Here is a 14,940-nt window from a genome sequence, read left to right as displayed (position 1 = left end):
AAATAAGTATCTGAAACCTAAAACTTTATAAAATATTGGCGAGCGATTTGAACAGGCAGTCCAGCGCTTGTGACGCATCCGTATGTATGTATGTGTGTGTGTGTGTGTGTGTGTGTGTAGATGGAGGAGGGGAAGATAGCATCGTCTACATCTACATCTACATCTACGTGATTACTCTGCTGTTCACAATAAAGTGCCTGGCAGTTTAATGTTTGTGTATGAGAGGTATAGATTGAATATCCAAATTGAGGTGCTACAACTATAGTTTTCGTACTGAATACTACAGCAATTTCTAGAAATGTCAAGAATAGTGTTTGGTATCAGACTTTCACCCAATACATATCAGCACGTTAAAATTGAAGGGATTGATTTGGAGTGTACTGTGGACCACTTGAAACAAGAAGCTTCAAGAGTGACAAATTTGCCGATAAGCTTTCTAGAACTTGTTTACTGTGGGAATATTCCTGAAGATGAAGCCACCCTTCGAGCTTCTGGACTTAAATCTGATAGTACAGTCCATGTTCTGAAGAAGAGAGAAAAAGAAGCACCTGTTCCATCAAGACCCCTGTCTGAAATGGACATTCAAGAGTTGGTGATGGCGTTCAAGACATTTCTTATGCATCCAAGCTACCGTAGTGCCCTACATAGACTGAATCGAGCAGAAGTAGTAGAGAATATCATACAGGCCATACCCGGATTGCTGGATGATCCTAAAGCAATTTCCATTCTACAGGAACCAGAGTTGCTTGTGCATCTTGAGAATGCTGACACTGTTAGGAGAATTGCATAAGCTCATCCGGCACTTGCGGAAGCAGCTGGCCATATTGCAGCTGCTGTACAGGAGGAAGCGGCGACCGGTTCTCATCCTGCAGATCTACCTGGCTCGAGCTCTGGGTATTCGTACTCTCTCGACGGGCTCAGCGATGATGACGAAATGGATTCTTCTCAGTCCTCTGATTCTCAACCCCGAGGTAGCGACTTATCGAGGCAACAGTCTTATTCAGCAATTACTTCAGCACAGTTAGCTGCTGCCCTAGCATCAGCAACAGGATTTATGTCAACTTCACCACAACCTTCAGGTTCTGGCTCAACGAGTGGACACATTACACCAGGGCTGTTCAATCAAGCCATGCAACAAGCGATAGTAAGTGCCGGTGGAGGAGAAGATCAATCATCTGACACTGAGGGTCATTCAAGTTCTTCACGTCGAAGGTTGTCAAGACAGCTGCATCAGATGCAGGAGATGGGACTCTCAGATGAAGCACTGAATCGCCAAGCTCTGGTAGCCACAGGTGGTGACGTGCAGGCAGCAATAAATTTATTCTTCAGCTGGAGACTATCTTCATCTCCTCCCTGAGACTAAGACAGTTTAATTTTGTACATCATCCCTGCTTGGTCTAAATCTCTTCTTTGTTTACAATGTTACTGTCTGCCACATGAAAACAAAGCAAGTTTTAGCATACTTAGGTATTTTGTTGCACATAGGTTCCCACGAGTTTCATTTTGTTGCTGAGATATTCAGTAATTTGGTGGTCTAATAAGGTGAACCTGATATCACTTACTGTTGTAAGAACTATTCCGAATAAAACAGTTGTCCGTGTTGTCCTAATCATCATCATTTCATCCACATCGACGCACAAGTCGCCGAAGTGGCGTCAAATCGAAAGACTTGCACCAGGCGAACGGTCTACCCGACGGGAGGCCATCGTCACACGACATTTCATTTCAATAAAGTGCCTGGCATAGGGTTCAATGAACCATCTTCAAGCTGTCTATCTACCCTTCCACTCTCGAACGGCGCACGAGAAAAATGAGCATTTCAATTTTTCTGTGCGAGCCCTGATTTCTCTTATTTTATCGTGATGATCATTTCTCCCTATGTAGGTGGGTGCCAATAGAATGTTTCCGCAATCGGAGGAGAAAACTGGTGATTGGAATTTTTATGAGAAGATCCCATCACAACGAAAAACGTCTTTGTTTTAATGATTGCCACTCCAATTCACGTATCATGTCTGTGGCACTATCTCCCCTACTTCGCGATGATACAAAACGAGCTGCCCTTCTTTGTACTTTTTCGATGTAATCAGTCAGTCCCATCTGATGGCGATCCCACACCGCACAGCAATACTCCAGATATGGCGGAGAAGCGTGTCGTAAGCAGTCTCTTTAGTAAACCTCTTGCACCTTCTAAGTGTTCTGCCAATGAACTGCAGTCTTTGGTTGGCTCTACCCACAACATTATCTATGTGATCGTTTCAATTTAGAGTATTTGTAATTACACTCAACAGAAGAGCACGTTTATGTGTTGAGAGAAATCTTCCTGACACCTCTCATATCTTTCTGTGTTTCTTGACTGTTAATTCGCTGGTCCGCAGCTCGTGGTCGTGCGGTAGCGTTCTCGCTTCCTGCGACCGGGTTCCTGCGTTCGATTCCCGGTGGGGTCAGGGATTTTCTCTGCCTCGTGATGACTGGGTGTTGTGTGATGTCCTTAGGTTAGTTAGGTTTAAGTACTTCTAAGTTCTAGGGGACTTATGACAATAGATGTTAAGTCTCATAGTGCTCAGAGCCATTTGAACAATTCTTGTTCATTCGCTTTTTCCCAGTGGCTACCTGTCTTTGATTGTTATTAGACTCTCGGAAGGATGTGTGTCATTGTATTCTTTAGGTTTTTGTCGTTAATAAATATTGTTGTGAGTCCGCACTCCTTAATCAAAGACAAAACAAAAAAAAACAAAAAAATGGTTCAAATGGCTCTGAGCACTATGGAACTTAACATCTATGGTCATCAGTCCCCTAGAACTTAGAACTACTTAAACCTAACTAACCTAAGGACAGCACACAACACCCAGTCATCACGAGGCAGAGAAAATCCCTGATCCCGCCGGGAATCGAACCCGGGAACCCGGGGGTGTCCTTAATCCTTTCCCAAGCCACCCCATATGGAAATTCAGTCCGATATTGGAAAACAGAGAGATGAATTAATAAAGGGAACGCAGAAAGACTGTGGCTTATGTCTTACTATTTGAACATTGAATGAGACATCCCTGCTGTTATGAAAAGTCGTTTGAGATTGATTTCCGTCAGTTATTCCAATGTAAGCATAAATCGGGATGAAGTAATTGCAGTCAAAATAATAGATAACTCCTTTTACTACCGTTTATATAGTGTAGCGGGTAGAGGTTGAGTGACACTAGACATTGAGCGTCAGTGACAGACGGGAGCAAATGTCATTATTTGTCAGGGGTAGCGGAAGGCAAAGGGGCGGTGGACGGTGGAGTGGGCTCTTTCCTCGGCTCAGTGGGTGAGGTGTGAGTGAAACATTGGTGGATCCACTAACAATCATTTTTCGAGACATAAGACGCTTCGAACAAACAGAGTAATACGATTTTTATTTTAACTCGCTCAATTTCCAGTGACCGCTGATAGGCGACGGCTAGTGTTGCAGCGGTGCGCCAGCGGCGTGTTCTGCCGTTCAGTACCGTACATCTGACTCGGTGCGACGGCGGCGCGGTCTTCTCCTTGTGAATGCTCTAGTTGCGTTATTAACAAGCGGCTACGGCATGGCGCGAAGTGATCCGTCCCGGAATCGAACGAGCGACCCTCAGGTGGGGCGTCTTCTGGCGGAGTTCATCAACCTCCAGGTACACAGGTGACTCATTGGGTGAGGCGGCAGTCCCTTTGTCCTCACCAGCCACCTTCACGTCTTCTTTCTCCCTTCGCAGGAACCCTCCTGGCCGGTGTTTTTGCAAATTTCGCGAAGTTTCTAGGGCGGGGACTGACTCTTCGGTCGTTGATCTATGCTTCTCACGTTCGGCAGAAACGTGACCAATGTCGCCACACGTGTCAGCTTTACTTGCTCGACTGCTATCGCTACCGAATACTGTGGGTTAACGTGTCAAATTCACTAAAATGTTCATTTATCCTATAGTAAGTCTTTACTTATTTTTCTGCCGGATCTCTTCTTTGCTGGCCGGAGTGACCGAGCAGTTCTAGGCGCTAAAGTCTGGAACCGCTCGACTGCTACGGTCGCAGGTTCGAATCCCGCCTCGGGCGTGGATGTATGTAATCTCCTTAGGTTAGTTAGGTTTAAGTAGTTCTAGGTTCTGGGGGACTGATGACATCAGATGTTAAGTCCCATAGTGCTCAGACCCATTTGAACCATTTTGAACCATCTCTTCTCTCAACAACAGTAAATGATACATAATTATTATACACAACCAGAAATAACACATAATTATTATACACCCTACAATAGACAGTTCCTTTTACTGTCACTTATATTCCTAAGTCGATGCTGCTCTTAATATGGCAAGGAATAGGCAAGCCAGATTTTATTAAAATAATAGTATTTCGTATATGAAGATAGTATCTGTTCCCAAAAGAACAGATACTATTGATGACCGTGCAGCTTCTCTAGAATTAAATGATAATTAAATCGACACCGTAGCTTCAAACAGGCGTTGATATGCGTCATTGGGGCCATGTTGAAAATGTGTGCGCCTACCGGGATCCGAACCCAGAATTTCCCGCTTACATGGCAGACGCTCTATCCATCTGAGCCACCAAGGGCAAAGAGGATAGTGCGCCTGCAAGGACTTATCCCTTGCACGCTCCCTGTCAGACCCACATTCCCAACATGCCCACACCACTACATTCGTAGTGCGCCTGATAGATGTTTGCCCGTCACACTCATTACTCGTGGCAGATTAATCTACCAAGTCCCGTACGAGATTAATCTGCCACGAGTAATGAGTGTGACGGGCAAACATCTATCAGGCGCACTACGAATGTAGTGGTGTGGGCATGTTGGGAATGTGGGTCTGACAGGGAGCGTGCAAGGGATAAGTCCTTGCAGGCGCACTATCCTCTGTGCCCTCGGTGGCTCAGAGGGATAGAGCCTCTGCCATGTAAGCTGGAGAGCCCGAGCTCGAGTCCCGGTTGGGGCACACATTTTCAACATGTCACCAATGATGTATATCAACGCCTGTTTGCAGCTAGGGTGTCTATTTAATTATAATTTTATAATAGTATTTCAGTCTGGAGTAATGTTTCGCCTGATAGGATATTCACTGGAACCACCTGCCTCATGAGCAGAGCGCCCTGTGTGTTCGTCAGACAATGGAGACTACCTTCATGTAAGGTATTCACGCGACACTGTTGGACAGTCGTTCGCGCACTTTCAGGCAAAGCAGGAGTCCTCAAGCTAAAATTTCGCTGAAATGCTTTAGAGCAGAGCAGATGCCCTTCTGCAGTCGTTATTGCAAGTCACATTAGCAAAAACAATCACCTCCTTAGCAGCAGGCAGTGCGTACCCATCTGATGGAATGGCCTCCACATTCTCCAGATCTCAACCTCATTGTGAATTCATGAATCATGATAAAGCGAGCGGTTTGCAGTCGTCCTGTCCCACCAAAGACTTTACAGGGCATCACTGAGCCCGTTGTGGAGAAATCCAACAATATTGCTCAAGCTTATCTGGACAATTTGGTAAGGAATATTCTTAGCCACATTCAAATAGTTCAAACGGCTCTAAGCACTATGGGACTTAACGTCTGAGGTCATCAGTCCCCTAGACTTAGAACTACTTAAACCTAAGTAACCTAAGGACATCACACACATCCATGCCCGAGGCAGGATTCGAACCTGCGACCGTAGCAGCAGCGCGGTTCCGGACTGAAGCTCCTAGAACCGCACAGCCACAGCGGTCGGCCACATTCAGAACTGTCTGCAATTACGAGGGCGAATTGGTTCATAAACGACTTCTTATGTTGTATGTTAACCGTGGACCTAGAAACGACGGAGAGGCTCCGTCCCAGCTGCAGCCGCAGTGGTCCACAACCCGACGACGACTACCGGAGTCCTCTTCACCCCTCCGCCGCCTCACACCGAACCCAGGGTTATTGTGCAGTTCGGCCCCCGGTGGACCCCCCCCCCCCTCCCTCCAGGGAACGTCTCACACCAGACGAGTGTAACCCCTATGTTTGCGTCGTAGAGTAAGCACAGTCCCGTACGAGATTAATCTGCCACGAGTAATGAGTGTGACGGGCAAACATCTATCAGGCGCACTACGAATGTAGTGGTGTGGGCATGTTGGGAATGTGGGTCTCACAGGGAGCGTGCAAGGGATAAGTCCTTGCAGGCGCACTATCCTCTGTGTCGAAGACAGAACTGACAATTATATGCGGAGGTACAATAAGGAAATTAACTATCAGGGGTATGAAGAATTTCTCTTACTGTTCTAAAGCTGCATGTGTAATAGAAAATGAGCGCTTTTGCTTTTAGTTTCAACCAATTATTTCCTTCGTCTAACGTAATGTGGAACTGTGGAAGTTATATTCCCGAGAGGTATGAAATGCCTCTTCGATTCCTAACAAAGGCTGTATCAGTGTCACGAAGTAGGACAATAGAGCTTGTTTTTCATTACAGACTAATGCTCCTAGCAGCTCTCTGCGGGAAATATAATTTCGCGCACTGGCAGAGTTATTGTACCGGGGCGCGATCTCTTACACTGCGCTCCCTGTTGCCTCGTCCAGAACCACCTGGAAAAGAACAAATTACGCGTGCCGTATCGTATGCACCCCCTGAGACGCACCGCGGCGTCCGTAACCGAGCGAAATAAACAGGGAAATTTGGCACGGAGCGGTCGAACGTATTCTGTCTCCAGGGCACCGTTGCGCTCGTAGCCTGGAGAAGGGTCTGCTGGAGAGTGGAGGAGGGGTGGGGGAAGGGGGGGGAGTGGTGTACGGGGGAGGGGGCACCACCGAGCACGGAAAGAACAGTTCGGAGCGCAACAGTGGTTCGACGGCCAGACGCCGCGCCATGTAAAGGGAGAACACAAATACGAAAAACTCGAATTTGCGTGAAGCGTTCACAGCATTCATCAAACATGTATGAATTCGCCGACGCAATCGGCCGGGAATCCTCCGGCGGGAAGTCCCATTAATTAAACAGGCGCGCGGTCGCTGCGGCTGCTGCTGAATATTGCATGCGGCTCCGCCGACGCCGACGCCACGCCGACGCCTGCGGCGACGCCGCCGACGGCTGCTAAGTCTTCGGGCACACCGCACTACGGCGAGGCATCGACCCCTGGACTCGTAGTAGAGGGTCTCGGAGAAAGTGGGACGCAACCCTGCAAAACGACAGCGGTTTGGAATTTCTAGTGAACGCTAAACTCTTATGTAACGACTGGTCGTCCTGTAGACCTCAAGTTTCTTCATTTGTTTTTGGCGTTGCCATATAAACTTCTCAATGATGGAATTACGTTTTTCTGGAGACCAATGCGTCTCAAGTATATCATCCATAAGGACAGAAACCGGAGCAATAAATTAAAATTTGCGCCACAGCCAGGACTTGAACCCAAGTCTCCTGCTGAATAGGCAGATGTGGTAACCACTACATCACCATAGCGTTGTGGCTACCGTAGCTGCATGGGCTACGCTGAAAATGTGAACTGAAGGGAGGGCAGTAGAGTACAGCAGTCTATTCGGTTAGGGGAGCCACGATGCGACAGGGGTATAGTGGTTAGCACCTCTACCCAATAAGCGTGGCTCCGGATGCCCCGTTATCGTGAATTTTTTTCTAATATGTTGTATCTTGTTTTTCATCGCCAACCCCCCTATTTTTTTTAAAAATTTTGTGGACACTTCTATGGGTTTAGATGTTCCACGATGTAGAAGTGACGGAAGAAAGAATGTGTGGGCACGTTAAAATTGACGTTCCATTCCTTCCTATACGTTTTTCTGATTTCACCCGTTTGCTTTTGTCGAAATGACTTCTTTTGTTTTATTTTAACCGATATATATATATATATATATATATATATATATATATATATATATATATATATATATATATATATATATATATATATATATAAAGCGGAATCAGCAGCGTGATAGATTGATAAATTATGGCATTTCATGGTTGGTTGGTTCATAAAAAAAATAAAAGTAAAAAAGATAAAAAACTCCCTGGTGCCAATATTCTTTCTCTTTTTTCACTTTATTACAATTTTTGTCTGTGTCGTTGTATATATTAAAAAAAGGTGGTAATCGTGATGCAATCTGGACTTGTGGTCGCGTGTTTGCCTCCAACCGCATGTCTTTTTTTTCTTTTTCTTTTTTTAACACATTTCGGCCCACGCCTAAGGTTATTAGTTTTAAAACAAAAAAAGAAAAAACAAAAAAATTGGTTATGTTCCTAAACTGTTGAATGGAAAGTCGTAAGTTCTAAACTCATCGGAACTGTACCGTTAAAAAAATGATAGTTCATGCACTTATGGTCTGGGGGGAAAAAAAAGCAGGAGATTCGGGGTCAAGTCCCGGACGTGGGACAAAATTTAATTCATTGCTTCTGCTTATGTTCTTATCAAAAACTTCGCAATTTTCAGAGAACACATTCGTACAAATCATGAGTCAAGGCTGCATGAAATCTAGCATTACCCAAATCCCAACAAAATTTGAACTGCTGTAGAGGTATATTTTCTATGCGTTTTGGTATTAGCAACCATAGGCGACCGGAAAGAGGGTACTTGCCCCCTCCTCGAATTTGGGGTACAGACTTTTTCTTCGTTGCAGAATTGTCATACATTTATTAAAAATGCTATACGTGGTTGTACGAGTACTAAACTGCACACCTAACATTGCCGAGTCGACGAAAAATAATGTGGTTTTAGAGACTCCTATTTAACTTACATTTGTTATACTGAAGTCAATTCTTTGGCACGGTGGCTATTTTGAATCCATCACGTAGTCAAAGCTGATGCGAATCTTAACAGAAAAGTGCCGAAATGGCATTCACTAACCCTTTTTTCTTTCCCTTCCTCATAGAGCGGGAGAAAGGGACCGGGCGTGGAGTGTATTGTCAGTTCTGAGGACATTCTTTTCTACAAGAGAGGTAAATAAGATGTGAAGGCCGCAATGATGTCCTCTTCAGAAATGGTACCTTTTCGGTGTCTATGAGGTGCAACTCAGAGCTTTACTTTTGTAGTGCAGGAAATGTTATTTCTCCTGTAAAATGCTGCATTTGCGAGGGGCATTCAATTAGTAACGCAACACTTTTATTCTGAAAACAAGTACGTTTTATTCAGTATTCCAACAGGCCATATTATTCACCAATATTTTGGCTACAAAACACTATTACACAACATAATATACGTTCAGTGGGACGCCTTTCGCCACCCACAGGGAGGGCCCGTATGCCTGCGTGGTACCACACCACTGGTCGACGCCTGAGCCAACGTCTTACTCCATCCATAGCCTTCCCATCAACCACATACTGCTTCTCGCGGAGTGCATCTTTCATTGGACCAAAGAGACGGCAGTCGGAAGGGGTGAGATCCTGGCTGTAGTGTGGATGAGGCAGAACGGCGCTATGAGGTTGTGTGAGCTGCTCTCGGGTCGCAGACTTGAGTGAGGCCCTGCGTTGTCATGGAGAAGAAGATCGTTTACATTTTTCTGGCAACGAACACGCTGAAATGGTTTCTTCAGTTTCCTGAAAGTAGCACAATACACTTCAATGTTGAATGTTGCACCATGATGGAGGACATCAAACAGAATAACCATTTCAGAATCAGGGAAGATCGTCGTCATGACTTTACCGGCTCAGGGTAGGGCTTTGAAGTTTTTCTCCGGAGGAGAGGTCGTGTGGCCGGCACTCTGGAGGTCTGAGAGGTTTGCACAGCCTTGCCGATGATGACATACGCCTCGCCCAACGACTTTCCGTGCTTCTGTTCACTACCAGGTCTCCGTAGACATTGCGGAAGGGCTTATGAATATCTGCGATGCTTTGGTTTTCTGTAAAAAGAAACTTAATGACAACTCTCTGCGTGGAATGCACCTCCGTCGTAGGTGCCACTTTGAAGGCAACGTAAAGTGCCGCCAGCTTTTGGAACTTCATGAAACTATAGGTGCTGAAGCGGAGATATTTCATCATGTCCCACAAGAAATCCGCATTTTTTAACCAGAATTTGCATAATGTGTTGCATTACTTATTGAACGCGCCTTATTTGTTTCCAGGGGTTTGGCAATGCTAGTGAACGCTAGCCAAATCTTACTTAACGAGAGATCGCCCTTTATCCTACAAAAGCCTTGATTTGTTTTCGGTGTTGCGACACAAACTTAGCAACGTTCAGAGAATAAATTCGTAATAATCCGCACTCTAGGATGCTTGAAATCTAGCATTACGGAGTGTACCCAAATTCCAACAAAATTTCAAATATTGTTGAGGTATGTCTTCTGTGCATTTTGGTACTAGCAACTACAGGCGACCGCAAAGAGGGGGAGGAAAGAGGGTACGCTTGTCCACTACTCGAATTGGGGGTACAGTCATTTTATTCTTTGCAGAATTCTCACACATATATTAAACTTATTGTATGTGGCTCTACTAAACTGCATAAGTAGCAATGCCGATGTGACGAGAAATAGTGAGGCTTTATCGGTTCCTACGTAACTTAGATCTATCACGCTGTTGACGGGATATGCTGTCTGTCGTTTCGTGGTCGCTGTGACTACTTTGGTACTGTCCTGTAGACAAGCTGATGCCAATCTTGATAGAACACTGGCGTAATGCATCCTCATTTCGTTTTCTCTGCTACAGCCTTTAACGAAAGGTAGAAAAGTACCGGGTGCGGAGTGTGTCAGGTCTCATGACGCTCTTCTCTAGAAAAGAGGACGACAAAGTGTGAAGGTCCTCTGCAGAAACTGGTGTCTTTTTGTTGTCTGTTAGGTGCAACTCAGCGCTACAAGCATTCTTTTCTCTCTCCTAGCACAGAAATATCATTTGCTCTTGTAGAATGCTGCATTTAGACCCACAGACAAAGTTTAGCTGAACACACTTGAACAATGCGCCGTCAATAGGAAAAGTTATTAATAATATTATTACTTGCAACTGCGGATCGACAGAGCAACAAAATTAAAAACGAATGGGTGTTCTTCCCTTGTAGTGCTGAAACATGTTTAGTTTTAGTTATGAAAATAATGAACCATCGAAGGAATGTTGAGCCGGTAACCAAACAGTGCGTTTTGTGTACTTCTTGTCAAATTTATTTGTTGTGGAAAGACACGTCCTGAATGCAAAATCTCAATATAGGTCAGTTTGAAGATATTTCCTCCTCCTGGATAGATTTCCGCAGACGCCCATGGTAGCAACTCATAGTTTCCCGTGGCTCACTATAGAGTTGTAATGCGACTATGTATTTTATTCAGTTGTTTAACCCAATTACCTTAGTTTCTGTTCCTACTTCCACGTCTGACTCCAGTGTTGCATGGGGTGCGGGGGGGGGGGGGGGGGGCGGTTGTCCAGTGCCACAGTAGATGCAGTATTATGTATGTGATATTACTTTTAAGCTTTTTTTTCTGTCTTTTACACAGTAATACGTTATTCACTTTGCCAGGCTAGTATCTTCTCATTACTACTGTTTTATGCGGGTTTTAAGTACGGTATGAATTTTATTCCCACATATTTTATGTCAGTTCATGTTTTATTGGCAGATGCTTTCATCGCCGTATGAACCAATATTAACTATTGACTACGAATTGTGAATTTTTACTATTCAAGATACAATACCGGTTACCCATGTACCTGGGCATTATTGCCCTTTACTGGCCTCAGTTACAGGTACAAATAAGGACGAATCCAGGTCATCACCAGCAATTACCATGTATTTTGAACATAGCTGCACAACACCAACGGTTCCACGTAATATAATTATAACCAGCCGACCAGTTGCAATGGATAAAGAAATTCTTTACCTAGGTTTCGACAAATATAAATTTGTCTTTTTCAGAAGGTAGCCCAAGGACAATGAACATCATAGCTTACATTAGAAAAGTATGAAACTTAAGCCAAGAATAAATATTAATACAAATTAGAGAACTCTTGCATTACAGAAATATGATAACGACGAATGGTACTTACAATTTTACATTAGTAAGGACTAATGTACCATCGCCGTTTTTACAATTGTCGGCATAGATCCATTTGTCAAAAATGAAAGATAGCCCTAGAGTTATATTTTGTCACCTAAATACAAAATAGTACATGGATGATGCAGAGCTCACAAGCGACTGAGTGTAATCGGCGAGCGTAGTTACTCTGAAACCAGGGCAGGTGGCGCTTGTGCCGAGAAACATGTGCCAATTGGCGTACAAAGACAACGTGTAAATTATCAGTATTAATAACGTCCTTAGGTAAAGTGACAATAAAAAAAGGAAATTAACACTCTCGTTATAACAGTATGGGAGCATTGGTACAAATAATGTAGTTATACATCAAAAAAGCAGGTGGCGCTTACGCTGAGGAACTTACGCCCAGTGGCATATACAGTCAAAGTAAACAAAATTACATTACTATATTAGTGAAGCCAACAAACGGTATATATGTCAAAACTTTAAAATTGACAATATTATTGTCACTTTACCTAAGGGCCTTATTAATGCTGATAATTTACACGTTGTCTTTGTACGCCAATTGGGACATGTTTCTCGGCACAAGCGCCACCTGCCCTGGTTTCAGAGTAACTACGCTCGCCGATTACACTCAGTCGGTTGTGAGCTCTGCAACATCCATCAAATATTTTGTATTTAGGTGACAAAATATAACTCTAGGGCTATCTTTCATTTTTGACAAATGGTTCTATGCCGACAATTGTAAAAACGGCGATGGTACATTAGTGCTTACTAATGTAAAATTGTAAGTACCATTCGTCGTTATCATATTTCTGCAATGCAAGAGTTCTCTAATTTTAGTTAATATTTATTCTTGGCTTAAGTTTCATACTTTTCTAATGTAAACTATGATGTTCATTGTCCTTGGGCTACCTTCTGAAGAAGACAAATTTATATTTGTCGAAACCTAGGTAAAGAATTTCTTTATCCATTACAACTGGTCGGCTGGTTATAATTTTATTGAATTACTATGTACCCAGATATATAGATTTTGACGTTGATGCCAACATCATAATATTTTTATGGTACATACGACTGGTATGCATGGTTGTTATTCATGCTGTATCTTTACTGTTCGTATGTATCATTAGTTTTGTGTAGAATTGACTTTAACTAATTGAATTATTTGATTACGCCACTGTCCCTCTATTTGTAACAAATCTGAACATGACTGTGGCAGAAACCGGTAATTGTGAGATGTACAATTTGCGTGAACAAGACGGATATTTACAAATAAAGTGTAGAATTAGGAATGCAAAAGCAATTTGTACTTCTGGAGTGAGTCTTCATTCTGCACTGGAGTGTGCAGTGGGTGCGGCTGTGATGTGGCCAATGTTCCAAAGGCAGTGTGTGACGGAATGCTGATGCAATGCAACAGAATTTGGCAGCAATGGCGCCCTCACTGAGAGGCTAGTGTGTCAGCTCCACAGCAAAAGGCCAACGGCTGGCTACCAAGCCAGTGAGTTGTGGCAGCTGCCAGAAACGTGAGAGGTGGCATGCCACTCCGCCGCTCTCTCGCCTTAATATCACTGTCAGTCAGATTAATATTCATAGTTTAGGTCGTGATATTGGTGTTCCTCTGTACTGCATTTTGTATGTGTGGCTTGTGACTTTTTACATGTGGAAATTGTGGGCAGAATGTTCATATAACTGCAGGTGTATCCTGTAGAGAACTTGTACCCAAGGGGCTGTAGTGGAGGCGATGGAGAGCAGGGACAGAGACGGGTTGCAGGCTGTCCGAGTATTTCTGGAAAGCAGCGCTCAGTGGATTGCACATCCAGAGGTACTTCGGGCCATGGTACTCCCTGCTTTCACTTAGGGTCAGTGCAGGAGGGACGCTGACGCTGAAAAGACGAGCCTATCATTTGGCTCGAGATGATGCAGTTCGGACAAAAATTTGTCATTCCTTCGGTTCCTAGTCCTTGTTGATTTGTCCTTGCTGGCGGAGCCTGAAAAAGAGAAAGACACACTCTGTTGGGGGATTAGTAAAACTTAATCCCTCAGCAGGTAAGGGCCAACGCGTGGTTGGCCTCAGATGAGGTTGTTGGCCCAGTCGACGGATCAGCCGGTTGCGGGAATGTCTCGCTTTCTCGTAGAACTTCTTGGCGATGGCGCGACACCTGTCTCGGAGGGGCAGGATCCCGGTGTCCTCGTGGAGTTGACGCGTCGAGAAGCGCCTCGGAAGATGCATGGCAGTCTTCAGGGCGCGGTTCTGTATCCGCTGCAGAGTCACAATGTGAACATCTCCGGCTTTCCCCCAGACCACGGCCGCATATTCTAACAGTGGGCGGACCAATGTTAGGTGTAGCGTGATGCCGTGTTGCGGTGGCAATGACGACTGCGGGTTTATCAGCGGATACAGGGCGCGAAGGTGTCCTATTGCTCTCCCTTTCACATCACGGATGTGATGCTTCCAGGTGAGCCTGCGGTCTGTGGTAACTAACTGATGTTACTTGTAATCCGTCTTGATTGCAAAAATGTTTATTCACATGACCCGTTTCGGTTCCTCAAGAACCATCTTCAGATCTGCAATTTCGGTTACAGGAGTAACCCACAGCATGTGAAGATTGCTGAGTGTGGACGGGTTACTCCTGTAACCGTAACTGCAGATCTGAAGGTGGTTCTAGAGGAACCGAAAACGGTCATGTGAATAAACATTTTTGCAATCAAGACCTCTAGGCATTTCGCCGTCTCACTCCATGGGATAGGTCCTCCCAGGATTTCGACTGGCGTGAGCCCTGGTGGCAGAAGTCTTAGGGTGAAGACAACTGGCAGGAGGGTGCCAGTTCGCAGAACATTTTACCTGGGCCAGGCGACAGTCCGTCACGAAGGTGGCCAGTTGGCCGAAAGTGGGTGGAGGAAGCCATTTAAGAGAGACTGCTGTAACCTGAGCTTTTGTAAAATGGTTGGCAGATCATAAATCTCTGAGCATTCTCACGTTAGAAGCTGGGACGATATGGACAGAGCGATTGGTGCACATGTTTAATGGAGGCAA

General features: G+C 44.7%; 1 pseudogene; it reads left to right on the top strand.

Moving 5' to 3' along the window:
• Window positions 1–298: 298 nt before the first annotated feature.
• LOC124775153 lies at window positions 299–1,357 on the top strand (annotated as a pseudogene).
• Window positions 1,358–14,940: the final 13,583 nt, after the last annotated feature.

The sequence above is a fragment of the Schistocerca piceifrons genome, chromosome 2, assembly GCF_021461385.2.
Source record: "Schistocerca piceifrons isolate TAMUIC-IGC-003096 chromosome 2, iqSchPice1.1, whole genome shotgun sequence".
NCBI classification, from domain to species: Eukaryota; Metazoa; Arthropoda; class Insecta; order Orthoptera; family Acrididae; genus Schistocerca; species Schistocerca piceifrons.
The sequence above is the reverse complement of the archived record's forward strand: the minus strand, read 5'-3'. Positions and strand labels throughout refer to the sequence as shown.